At 36.1% G+C, this 12351-nt stretch overlaps 1 long non-coding RNA gene across 5 annotated transcripts in view; it reads left to right on the forward strand.

Annotated features, from left to right (window-relative positions):
- The window catches only part of LOC309843342, an 87540-nt gene that overhangs the window by 23896 nt on the left and 51293 nt on the right, over nucleotides 1-12351 (forward strand). For 2 of the 5 annotated variants that reach the window (XR_014300079.1, XR_014300080.1), the window contains exons 3-5: nucleotides 1166-1217; nucleotides 3665-3711; nucleotides 5713-5875. The exons of 1 other annotated variant lie outside the window; for it this stretch is intronic. This is a non-coding gene — a long non-coding RNA (uncharacterized lncRNA). The remainder of the gene's footprint in view (nucleotides 1-1165; nucleotides 1218-3664; nucleotides 3712-5712; nucleotides 5876-12351) is intronic. 2 more of the 5 variants (XR_014300081.1, XR_014300082.1) reach the window with 2 other exon arrangements.

Here is a 12351-nt window from a genome sequence, read left to right on the forward strand (position 1 = left end):
TAGTGTTGTGTAGCTTACAGAAAATAAAGGAGAGACTTGAGATGGGTTAACCAGTTAGGAAGTCTGCAAAATAATACAGGTAAGAAACCCAAAAAGCTCAAATAGCAATGATCTACTAGAAGAGTTGACTGTAATTATGCCAAGAGCAGAGCAGTAAAAAAAAAAAAAAAATACTTCACTATTTTGTAATGAAAATGTGAGTAAGAGCAAGGTCAACCAGGACTCCAAGAAAATAATACTAAAGGCAGTAGTTCTGGAATTTCTGTGAGGGTCGTTCTTGAAAGAGTGAAAAATCAGCATTGGGGTGAATAGGGTTTATGCCCTCAGAGAGCACTGTGGCATATCTTCTCATCAGTGGGTGTAAATCTCTTAGCAAAAGGGAGACTTTCCTTGTTTCTTTTCCCAGGAGTGCTGGTCTCAAAACAGCTGTGTCTTAATTCGGTTTGCAGAGTTTCATCCAAAGCCAGATTGGTAGCCATGAAAGGGGTTCTATCTCCAGGGAATAGAACAGAATTACTCTACAATGATCAACTCCAAGAAGAAAACTAGTGCCTATGCGAACCTATCACATAGCTCTCTGAGCGTTTTAACTTCATTTAAAAAGAGCTCAACACTTGTTGTTCAGTACATTTCAGATTATGGAAGAGTTTAATGATGGACTGAGATAGTGTGGCTTCTTTAAAACCCATCTTAAAGAAGAAAAATGATTTAACATGCAACTTCACGGCACTGAACTCTGGAAACTGGAGTCCATTGCTTTAAAACCCATTAGGGCAACATTATTGCATTTACTTGATATTTTTCCGTTTACAAGTCTGGACTTGTGACCTAGACACATCATTTGTAACATGGGTAATAATGGAACTAAATGCTCAAGAATGTGCATGGTGTTTTCAACCAGGCTTGATGGCTAAATGTTTCAAATGGTTTCATTTTCAATGCTAAGTGCTTTGGGTTTTGGATAGCTTGGCTTCTCCCGCTTCCACAGACTCAGTGATAAGAAGGGCTGACCTCTCCTTTTTGAGGAGAGAGGACACCAGCCTATTTGCCCCCTTTTTTCTCCCTTTCCTTCCTGCCTTGAGCCTGGAGAAGGCATTGCCTCGAACCTGCTCCTTGTGAAAGAAGGCCCATTCTTTCTTCTTTTCTCCCTCTCTCTCTTCTTTAGAGACCCCTCTTCTTCCACCTGGCAGCTGGCTCTGGAGGACCCATTGCTCAAGGTTTGTGTACTAATCCTCAATCTGCATCATAAACTTACGAGTTATACTTATTATTATCATCATCCTTATTTTTTCTAAAGATTTTATTTATTTATTTGACACACCATGAGAGCCAGAGAGCACAAGCAAGGGTGGGGGAGCACGAGCAGGGGGAGGGGCAGAGGAAAAGGGAGAGGCAGGTTCCCCCCTGAGTAGGAAGCCAGAGGAGAGGCTGGATCCCAGGACCCTGGGATCATGATCTGAGCCAAATGCAGACACTTAACTGATTGAGCCACCCAGGTGCCCCATCACCATCCTTATTTTAAAGACGAGGAACCTGAGATAAGAAGAGGTAAAGTTACCCAAGTGACTGAATTTGCATGATCCAGAATTTCTGGCTCCAGTGACTGTACTCTGAACTATCTCCTCAAATTGAACCATGTATTTATTTAATGAATCACTCTAGGGTTGTGACCCACAATTTGAAAAATAATGAACTAGAATATACTCAGGGGAAGGTGAAGTTGATGAATGAGATGATTAGAATCCACATCATTGGATAATGACTAAAGGAATGGGAAGCATTAACTCATGAGTGATTTACAGCTTACTTCGTATGTTTGAAGACTTGTCTGGGAGTGAGAAGAGAAGTTTAGAATTCTTCTTTGTGACGTAGAAGGTAGGATCGGTTCTGCAGGGAGGAAAGGTCCATAGAAGGCAACAAGTTTTGACTCAGTATTACAGAATTTTCTAATCATTAGACCTGTCTTAAAGGACAATGGGGTCACTTATGAGGTTATGAGTTCTCCTTTCATTTAAGCAGTAATTACTGAACATCAAACCAGATATAAGGCACTTTTCTAGGATAGAGCCATGAGTGAACAGAGCCAGCAAATCCTATGTTCTCATGCATTTCCATTCTAGTGGAGTAAGACAGATCATAAATATAATTAGGTAGATGTGTGTGTATAAGATATATAAATAAATATATAACATAATTATAAATAAATGTCATATATTTACATAAAAATGTATAATAATAAATATTTATTATGACTTATGAAATATATATATTTATGTATAAATTATAAATGTATCTATTATAAATGAGTATGTAATGTAAATATATAATATGTAAGTATGATATATACAATTATATATAAAGAATATAAATCAATAAATAATACTGCTACTCTGTGCTAAAGGCCATGAAGGAAAGCAAAGAAACATAAGGTGATAGAGAGTGGTTTAGGGTGAGTGCTAATTTATGGAGAATTTAATAAAAACTTCTTGTAAAGGTGACATTTGAGTAGAATCTCTGTTAAAGTGAGAAACAGAATCCTGTGTTATTAGGGAGGGCAGTACTACAGGCAAAACAAACAGCAAGTCCAAAGGCCTTGAACTCCATGCACTTCTTGGACTTGAAGAATATGAAGGGGCCAGTAGCTGGGTTGGAGTGATCAAGAGGGAAAGTAGTAGCAGATAAAATTGGACAGTTGCTGGAAGGAGGCAAGGTAGATTACGTAGGACCTTCTAGATTAGGCTTTAGGATTACGTGAGTAAGAAGGGAAGGAGTTGGGGCAGAGGAATGACTTGATTTACCTTAATTTTTAAAAGAATCATCCTGCCTGTTGTGTAGGAAACTGTGGAGCAGTAGATTAATTAGGACATCACTGTGCCACTACATTTGTAAGCAAGACAGCCCTAGGTCATTACTTATTAGGGACATGATCAAGGAGATTCATTGCTTTATATCTTAGAAATTAGACTAGAGCACCTCTAAATTCTCTTCTGAGTTTAGGATTTGTGATCCTGTACTTCATCTTACATTGCAAATTCTTTCCAGTGTTAAAAGGTCAAGTCCTTAACATCTAATGATTATAAAAAAAATAAAAATAAAGGTAGCTTTAACAAAAGGAAGACTCTCAAAAATAAGTTTTGTACCTTGTAATCCAATTGTAACTGGAATCAAAAGGGACTCAAGATGATTGATCACTATCACATAATTTAAAAGTGGCCAAATCTCAAAGCACTTAGCTCCATCTCCTTAGTCACGATGACTGAGGCCGTGCCCCTACCCTCTATTGAATAAGAAAAAAAGTTAAATGTTTTTGAGATTCTGTATAGTTTAAAGTATGTTTTGTTTGTTTGATTGATTTTTGGTTTTGCTTTATTTTGTTTTCAGAGAGAGAGCAGAGGGAGGAAGGGCAGAGAGAGAGGGAGAATCTTAAGCAGGCTCTATGCCCAGTGGGGGGCCTCACATGGGGATTGATCTCACAATTCTGAGATCATGACCCGAGACAAAATCGAGAGTCAGACACAGTCAACTGACCCACCGAGGCACTCCTAAAAATATGTTTTCACTGAAAATATTTTCTAGAGTTTTTAGTAGAAACATCAAATTGTTAAACTCTGATTTGGTCTTTGTTGAACTTTATGTCTTTAAGACCTTATTCTTTCATTTCTAGAACACCATTTACAAAAGGCTATATCTATCTGAAGGAACAAGAATTCAGTAAGCTTTATAAGTGACATGATGCCAAAAATATTTGCATATGTGTAGTTTATAACTTTACATTTTCAATTAATTTCATGTTTATTTGCTCTTCAGAGCAATACCATAAGTTAGGTAGGGTAGCTCACAGTATTCCCATTTTTAGGAGAGGATTTGGATATTCTATCTTAAAATAATTTTTAAATTACTTCCCATATGCTTGTTTGCCTTATGAAAGTCTGAGCTCCTTCACATCAAGGTTCATATCCAAATTTAATTTCCATGCCTGTTCAGAGCTGGAGAGAAGGTACTTGGCACTTAATAAATACTATTTGATAGAAGCCTAGGAAGACTGAATTTCTCTCCTGGTGCCATCCTATATTCCCATGATATTAGAAACTCATGACCCTACACTTTTTACTCAGTACTCTATAATTTCCAGGCTGAGACTCCTAGTAACTGACAGTAAATGTGTAAAGAAGAAAAAATAATCAGTCTTTTTCTACCTGAGGAAGTACAGAGGGGAGTTGGGTGGGGGGAACCTCCCAGGTCACAGAGGATTTCACTAGAATAAAGGGTGATTTCCTTATTCTAATAGTTGTGTGGATTCAACTGGGCATTCAAAGGGCACTGGTAAATAGAACTCATTCATTTATTCTTTTATTTTTCAATGTACAGTGGTAAGAAAACCAAAATAAGTACATGATATAGTTTCTTTCTACAAAGCTTATACATACAAGATGGGGACACAAACTATGAGTATGTGAAAGATGTGAACACTCTACATTAGTAGAGGCTGGGAGAAAGAAGCCAGTACAGTCATGAGTCTTATAAGGGTTGATAACTCGCCCAAGATCATTTGACAGTAAACGAATGACCAAGAAAACTTTCAAGTCACAAAGTTACATATTAGTTTTCTCAAGACTGGTGATGCACATCTCAGAAGCAGATGGAAAACAATGGGGAGACATTGGAGAAGAATATGAATATAGCAGCAAAAGAACTCCGAAACTGGAAAGAACTTAGATTTACATGATGCCTTGCAGAAAAGGAGAGGTATGTTTTCTTCTGAGAAGAGAAAATGGGCTACTTCCTCTTCTCAGAAGAAGAAAGACACGCATCTTCCTTTTCCCAAATGAAAACTCTCCCTTACCCCTTGAAAATACTGTGACTTCATAATATACGAAAGGTACTCATTCCTTTGTCTTGCATATTCTCTTAAGACTTTAAAGAACTTCTAATTTGACAGCAAACAATTCTGTTTACAACCCATACTTCTCATATATTTTATCTTACCAAAAAAATCTGTATTAATAGGTGAATCTGCTATTTGACTCTTCAGTGGTTAGTAGAGTCTATTGCATTTTTTTTTTCAAGAGATATAACCTTGTTTACTGAACTTCAAAAATAAATGTGAACTCTGTAGATGGTTTCAACACATCCAAGTGTGATTTGGTTGAGGCAGATGGGCTGAGAGGGAAAATACTCACAAGATAAAAGGTTACTTCTCACTCCTATTTTCCTTCATCATTTTTCATCCCTTAATGAATCCACAGAACCCCTGCTGCAGTCAGGAAAACTTTTTAAAAATGCCATATGCTTCTGATAACCCTACTAAACTTCTTAGTACTTTTAGCATATTTTCCTTGTAACTATCCACGGCAACATTTGAAGTTCATTGGTGTGCTATTTAGCCGATGCCTCCACTGTCTGCATCACAACAACAATATCATAGCTCAACCTCAATGAAGAACCTTACGAACAAACACAATCTCATTGACCGAATCAGTTTATCAGAGATAGGAAAGAAGCTAATTTTGGAGTACATTTTTTCTCCCAGTATACACATATATCGTTAGAGTTAACAAGAAAAGACAAAAAGGCAAGAAAAAGGGTAAGTTTATATGTATGCCAGCTACACAGGAATGTGGCTTGAAAGTTCTCCACCTTTTCCAGGCTGTCTTAAAATGACTTTCTTCTATTTCCGTAGGTAGGTCACACATTAACTCATTTTACTTTCAGATGTATAAGAAAATTATGCATGAACAAGTCTTCTAGGTTATAGATAACGCAACATAACAATTGGGAGATTTTCAACTGATAATGAAAGTCTTTCTTTTCGAACAAACTCTTCGGCCATCCAGTTTCACACCACTGACGGAGGACGATTCTAGAGAATATTCGAGTAAGTGAATAAGCTTTTTTTTTTTGGCCTCCAGTATTTTTCCAGCGAATACTTAGTCCATCAAAAAATATCTAGTTATCACCCTGCACTGTGCTAGGTAACAGGAAATACATCTAAAGCACTTAAAATCTAACCAAGAATGCTACTGAATAATTCAAAGTGGTACCTACCCAAGTAGTCAGTGAGTGACACAAAAATCATAGATTTTCTAGAGTTTAACAGTTTTCTACTACCTCCCCCCTTGAATTGGGGAAGAAGAAACTAAAGTTCCATGAGGTGATATGACATCCCCGCAGTCACATCTTATTGGGGGGTGAGCATGGAACTAGAACCTATCAATTTTTAACCCACTGTACAGTACTTATCACTGAAATGCTAAGAAATAAAATGTAGGTGTTGTCTGGGTTAGCTGGAAATAGACATAAAAGGAGCTGAAAGCTGAAATCAAATACTTGTATTGAATACTTGAAACTGGAAATGGTATTTTATTCATGAATGCTTTCCAAATTTTGATAACTGCATGATGCAAGCTATTGACAACTAATGAATTTATCATATATGCTGTGTTCGTAATTGATGTCTTAATGCACTTGCAGTTTTTCACCTGAATTTATATGAAAATGAGTGAGAAAGCACTTCTGTTGCTTTACAGTGCTTTCACTTATCATCTTATAAATTTATCTCTGCGTTTCTGTTTCTCTCAACTTTTGGAAAAATGATCTTTCATACCAGTTATCTATGTTCTAAGGAAATTTGTTCTCCTTTGGTTATTTTGTCCTTTCATTTCTATGGGGCCTATTCAACTTCAGAGTGATCAGATATTTCTCTGATAAAAGTCTTGCGATTTCTAATGCTTGGTTTTAAAATTTCATATGGGAGTATAATTCTAAAATTATTTTCATGTAAAATGCTGTCTTTTGAATTATTACATGTTTAATTTAACAACCACCTTGAAAGATTTTTTTAAAAATTCATTTATTTGACAGAGAGAGAAATCACAAGTAGGCAGAAGTAGGCAGAGAGGCAGGCGAAGAGAGAGGGAGAAGGAGGTTCCCTGCTGAGCAGAGAGCCCGATGCGGGGCTCGATCCCAGGACCCTGAGATCATGACCTGAGCCCAAGGCAGAGGCTTTAACCCACTGAGCCACCCAGGGGACCCCCACCTTTAAATACAAAATACTTTCTACTACATGTTCTTTACCCTTTCTCTGTCAGAGTTCTAAATTAACACTTTGATTCATTTACTTTAAATCATAAGAGATCGGAATTTGTTTAGCACGGTAAATATATATTTGGATTTATTATTGTCTGCTTTGTTAAAACACATTGAATGATCCTCCTTATAAAGCCTTTCATGCTCAGTCCTATACCACATTATTGTATAATACCTAAACTATAAACATACCCATAAACACATAAGATTTGGTGATTCCATTTTATTGTTCATTGGAATATTCCATAAGTATTTTTTTCATGTAATGTCTTTCAGACTCAGAACTTCATTTAAATCATTCCAGAAATATTTCTATATGAATTAGTTACTAGGCTAATATCCATTTCACTTAATTATTTCAGTTTTTTTCTCAGATTTCATGTATACATTCAGTTTTAATGTCTTTGTGGTTTATTTGAAAATCAGGATATAGAACTAGTATTAGCAGGAGATGTCTAATTAGCAGGAGATGTTTCAAGTCATTACACTTTCTGTTGTTCCATATAGATCAAGTGGACCTTCAATACTGGTTCATTCATTGGTCTTGACCTTGGTTCTGAACCCCTTCTCTAAAGTCATTGTATGACACTTCTCTGCTCCTCCAGCTTCTAACCTTGTGATTAAATTTACCTTTTAAGACATTGACTTTTTCTCTGAAACTTGTTTCTCTCCCTAAGTATGCTTTCAATTCTCCCTTGAAAATCCTATCCAATTCAATTAGATGTTGTTCCCTCCGGTAGGGTTTGCCCACACCAAAAGAGGAGGGAATGAGACTCATTTAAGGTAAACTTTAAACCTCAGGGTCTGACTGTGGTATCATGTTAGTGTCACTGAATGAGATATTGGGATTGTTATTTTCTTTGGCCTCTATTTTGTTTTCCTCATATAGAGAAGAAAAATTCCAGTCATGCCAAAGGCTATATGTGGTACTGAAATTATCCTCTGGGAGGATATGGCGTTTGAAGTCAGCGATTGCTTTGCGTAGGTCTTGCCTGAGTTCCCCGAATATCTTGAATTATGACATTTTCTACTTCTTCTATCACCCCCAGAAAAGTAACTTATAAATAAAACGTGCTTCGTAACTATCATTCCTATTTGTTGACACAGCTTTGTGCAAAAGAGAAAATTATTTTGCAAATATCACCAAAAGTTCTGACAATATTTTCCAACAGTAGCTAGAAAAAGAGGTTGTTCAAATATCAAAGTAATGCACAAGGGCTTTAACTTCTCTAAAGAGCACAGTCCACCTGAAGAACACACATAAAAGCCACTGTAACCAGTTTCTCTTCTCCCCAGATGTTGAACATCTGCATTAACTACTTCCAGACGCCACGGAAGAATCTTAAGACACAGGTGGAAATGTCTCTAAACCTTACATGACTGGCTAGGCCTTTCAGCAGTTGAAGTCAATTTATTAATATCTTGCTATAGATTCTCAGGGCTGAGCACACAGGCCCTGTTTGTTTTGGCAAACCTCCGGTGAGTCATGGTCGAGCTCCATGATTCCCACACAGATTTGTCTCGTGAAGCTTCTCTCGGTGACTCGGGTCCCATCAAATTCTACGTGTAAGGAACCAGAGTATTCATAAGACTAGAAAAATAAATAAATAAACCCTGTACACTTATATCTCAATTAAGTATTTTCACTTATTTTTGAAGAGAAAAATACAAAAGTTGAGCAAAAACATTACTATTTAGAGACTGCTACTAGGATTGAGGGCTTCGTTAACATTTGGAAAGGGAACTGGGATTCTAAAAAATTTCAAGCAGGCAAAAGGGCAGAAGTTGTTTTCCAAAAAGCTAAACATTATGTACTGAACACTCCTCCTAAAAACCCCAAGTCTCATTTCCTTATTTGGCGCCCTGCTGTTTGAGGCCTTACAGCCTCTTGTAAACCTATACTTGGGAGTTTCATCTTCAAACCCTTCAAACCTTGTTACTATTTATTCTCTTCTTGCACAAACTTTTCTCCTGCTTCCTCCCTAAATGTCCTCTTTATCTAAAAAGGAATTTTTCTCTGCCTCAGAGAAGTACTAGCATTGAGGAGGATTCAAATCTTAATCTTTTCCCACTGCATTTCATCAAAATCTTTTTCAGTTTATCATAAGCTTCTCTTTTCCTTTATAGAATAAAACACAGCAGAGGAGCACTTGTTATTGACTCCTCTAGACAGTGGTTACAGTATTATTATTTTTAAAAGGAAAAGAAAATGACACAAAATTTGTCTGATATATTGGTTTAAAATAACAGGAAATCACTTCAATTCATATATGGTTTATTCCATATTCTGTGTTTCAAATTCATCTTATTTGAGTATTAGTTGAACACTTTCTTTTTATTTATTAATTTTTAGCATGTATTGAATAAAAATAATTTTTAAATATTAAAAGAACATTCCTCTTGCAATTAGTTTGGATCTTACACCTCTAAATTGTACAACTGTAAAAACAAACTGATAAAAAGAATACTATACTGTAAGACAGAAAACAAACTATAGATCTATAAAGTGAATTACAAGGTAAGCTTTCTGCATTCCCAAAGGCTAATGATGCTGGAAAATTTTTTTCAGATCGAAATTACCCTTAAATAATTCACATTATCTGCTTTTAGGGGATTTCAGTTCAGGTATAAAGTATTAATTTTTGATGCTTCAAACTGTATTTCTATGTATCATATTGTGACAAAATATTTTCTATCGTACGTGGAGGATTCATACTGTTTTTAAATATTGGCTTAAATGGAGAAATTTCTTTAGTGATTTTTCACATTATAATAATAAAATAGAATTTCATCACAGGCAATGAAACACTTATACCCTGAAATTTGCGTTACCATCCCCACGTTACTTGACTTTTAAAATAACCACTTATGCCCTTCCTCTGGGTTAGATAGTGACCTTTATTGCTTTCTTTTAAGAATATGTTTAAGAGACAGCATAGCAGTATAGAAAAATCATTGAACAAAGCATCAGAAAACCTAGTTTCTATTCTAGACTCTTCTGCTCGTTCAAAAATTCAAAAGCAAGTTATTTAGCATGCTTCCTTCTTCATTTTATCATCTAAGGGAAGTGGGTCAGCAATTCCTAAATACTGTTTTAAATTTTAAAATAACATGGCTCTAGGGGAGCCTGGGTGGCTCCGTGGGTTAAAGCCTCTGCCTTGGGCTCAGGTCATGATCTCAGGGTCCTGGGATTGAGCCCCGCATCAGGCTCTCTGCTCAGCAGGGAGCCTGCTTCCTCCTCTCCCTCTGCCTGCCTCTCTGCCTACTTGGGATCTCTGTCTGTCAAATAAATAAATAAAATCTAAATAAATAAATAAACAAACAAACATGGCTCTAAGAGTATTACCCATTTTGCTATACCTAAAAATGCAGCGATATCATCTCAACCAGCTTTTCTATCATTTAATTTGTCACCACTCATATCCACTTAACCTCTGGATCCTATAATATTTTCCTAAGTATCATGTATCAAATGTTGACAACCCCCAAATTTCTTTTGCCAGATTTTTCTCCTGCTGCCAAATCTTTCTTCAAAGAGGCAGAGGGTTGGACTTTGGACCAAATACTAACTGCTTTCCAGGGAATATGATTAATTTCAATTTTGTGATTAATCCAAACATGCATCTTATGACTAACATTCAATTCAATTAAGTACAAATTTCATTAGCTCTTTCCATGAATATGACACTGCTCTTTAAATTTACATCACCCTTCATTTTACATCAAGGTCATGTGCATTTTGTTGTATTCGGATATTTACTTTCTTCCATGATGAAACTTCACAAATCCAGAGGGCTTGGACTTGTGGAGGGTGGTGGCCTATATCCTTCAAATGTAGAAAGGTATGGGTTGTCGAATACTGTCATTTTCCAGTAGTTCTAGGATCAAAAAGAGAGTACTGGGAAATTGGCTCTTTTCCAAGTAATCAAAGAGAAACAGTCAGCATTAAGCAGAAGACTCATAAACCACAGGAGCATTCTTGTCCATTCTGCCAGTGAGAAATTGCTTCCAGCAACTAAGGAAGAGGCCCATTTGGTCTGCTTACATTGCAGGTCCTTGTAATTGGCTTTATTGAGGTATAATTTTAAAACAATAAAATGCATCCATTTTAATTGTATAGTTTGAGGAGTTCGGCAAATACGTACCCTCCTATATCTAGCACACACTCAAGATAAAGGTCATTTTCATCACTCCACCAAATTCATTTATGCCTCTACCCAGTCAACCCCTTTTCTCCACATCTTGACCCAGGCAATCTGCCTTCCATATAACAATTGCAATTTGTCTTTCTTGGGTTTCTTCTATAAAAAGAATCATGGTTTGTTCCTTTTTGTGTGCCTAGATTCTTTTGCTCTCCATAATGCTTTGAGATTCATACATATTTTTGTGTTTATTGCACTTCCTTCCTTTCAATGCTACGTAGCATTCCACTGTATGGATGTACCACAACGTGTTTAGCCATTCTCCAATTGATGGGCACAGGAGTTGTTTCCAATGTTTATACTGATTGTGAATAAAAGTCCTATAAATATTCATGCACAAGTCTTTGTGTGAATATGTTTTCATTTCTCTTGGGTAAATAACTAAGGGTAGAATTACTAGATCATATGTAAGTACTCTCTTAACTTTATAAGAAAATGCCAAACTGTTTTCCAAAAAAAGTAGTACCAGTATATACCCACAAGCAATATGTAAAAGTTCTTTCAGTTACCAAGATAGTAGTGCTGAAGACTCTAATTATGTTCCACTGCTATTTATAATCTAACTTATTTTTATTTGCAAATGACTGCAATATACTGTTATGGTGAAGACCACAGACTTAGAAGACAAACTAGCTAATTTGAGTGTTTGGAGTAGAAAATATTAAAACAAAGGAAACTATTAAAAAGTTATAATGACACTACTCTTTTTATTTGCCAGGAAATAACAAGACAGTACATAGCACATATCCTCTTCCTACAGGTGTGTTTTGAAAACAAAACTTTTCCCATTAAGTAATCAATAAATTACATGTAGCTTCTTAAGATGTGCTTTATAGACAATACAAAGATTCTTCTCATTTTAGTATTTTAGAGATAAGAGATAACTATTTTTAATAAGCTTGACTAATAGAAGTGTAAAAATCTTCCTCCTTAAGTAGCAAAAAATAGTACAAATAAAGGATTCTACTCCCACACTAGCTTGTGAACACCTCAGGTCAATATCCCTATATAACTCCTCTTTTATTCTCTTTGGGATAAGATGTGGGACAGGAAGCAAATGTTC

This window comes from Mustela nivalis (assembly GCF_964662115.1).
Source record: "Mustela nivalis genome assembly, chromosome: 10".
NCBI lineage: Eukaryota > Metazoa > Chordata > Mammalia > Carnivora > Mustelidae > Mustela > Mustela nivalis.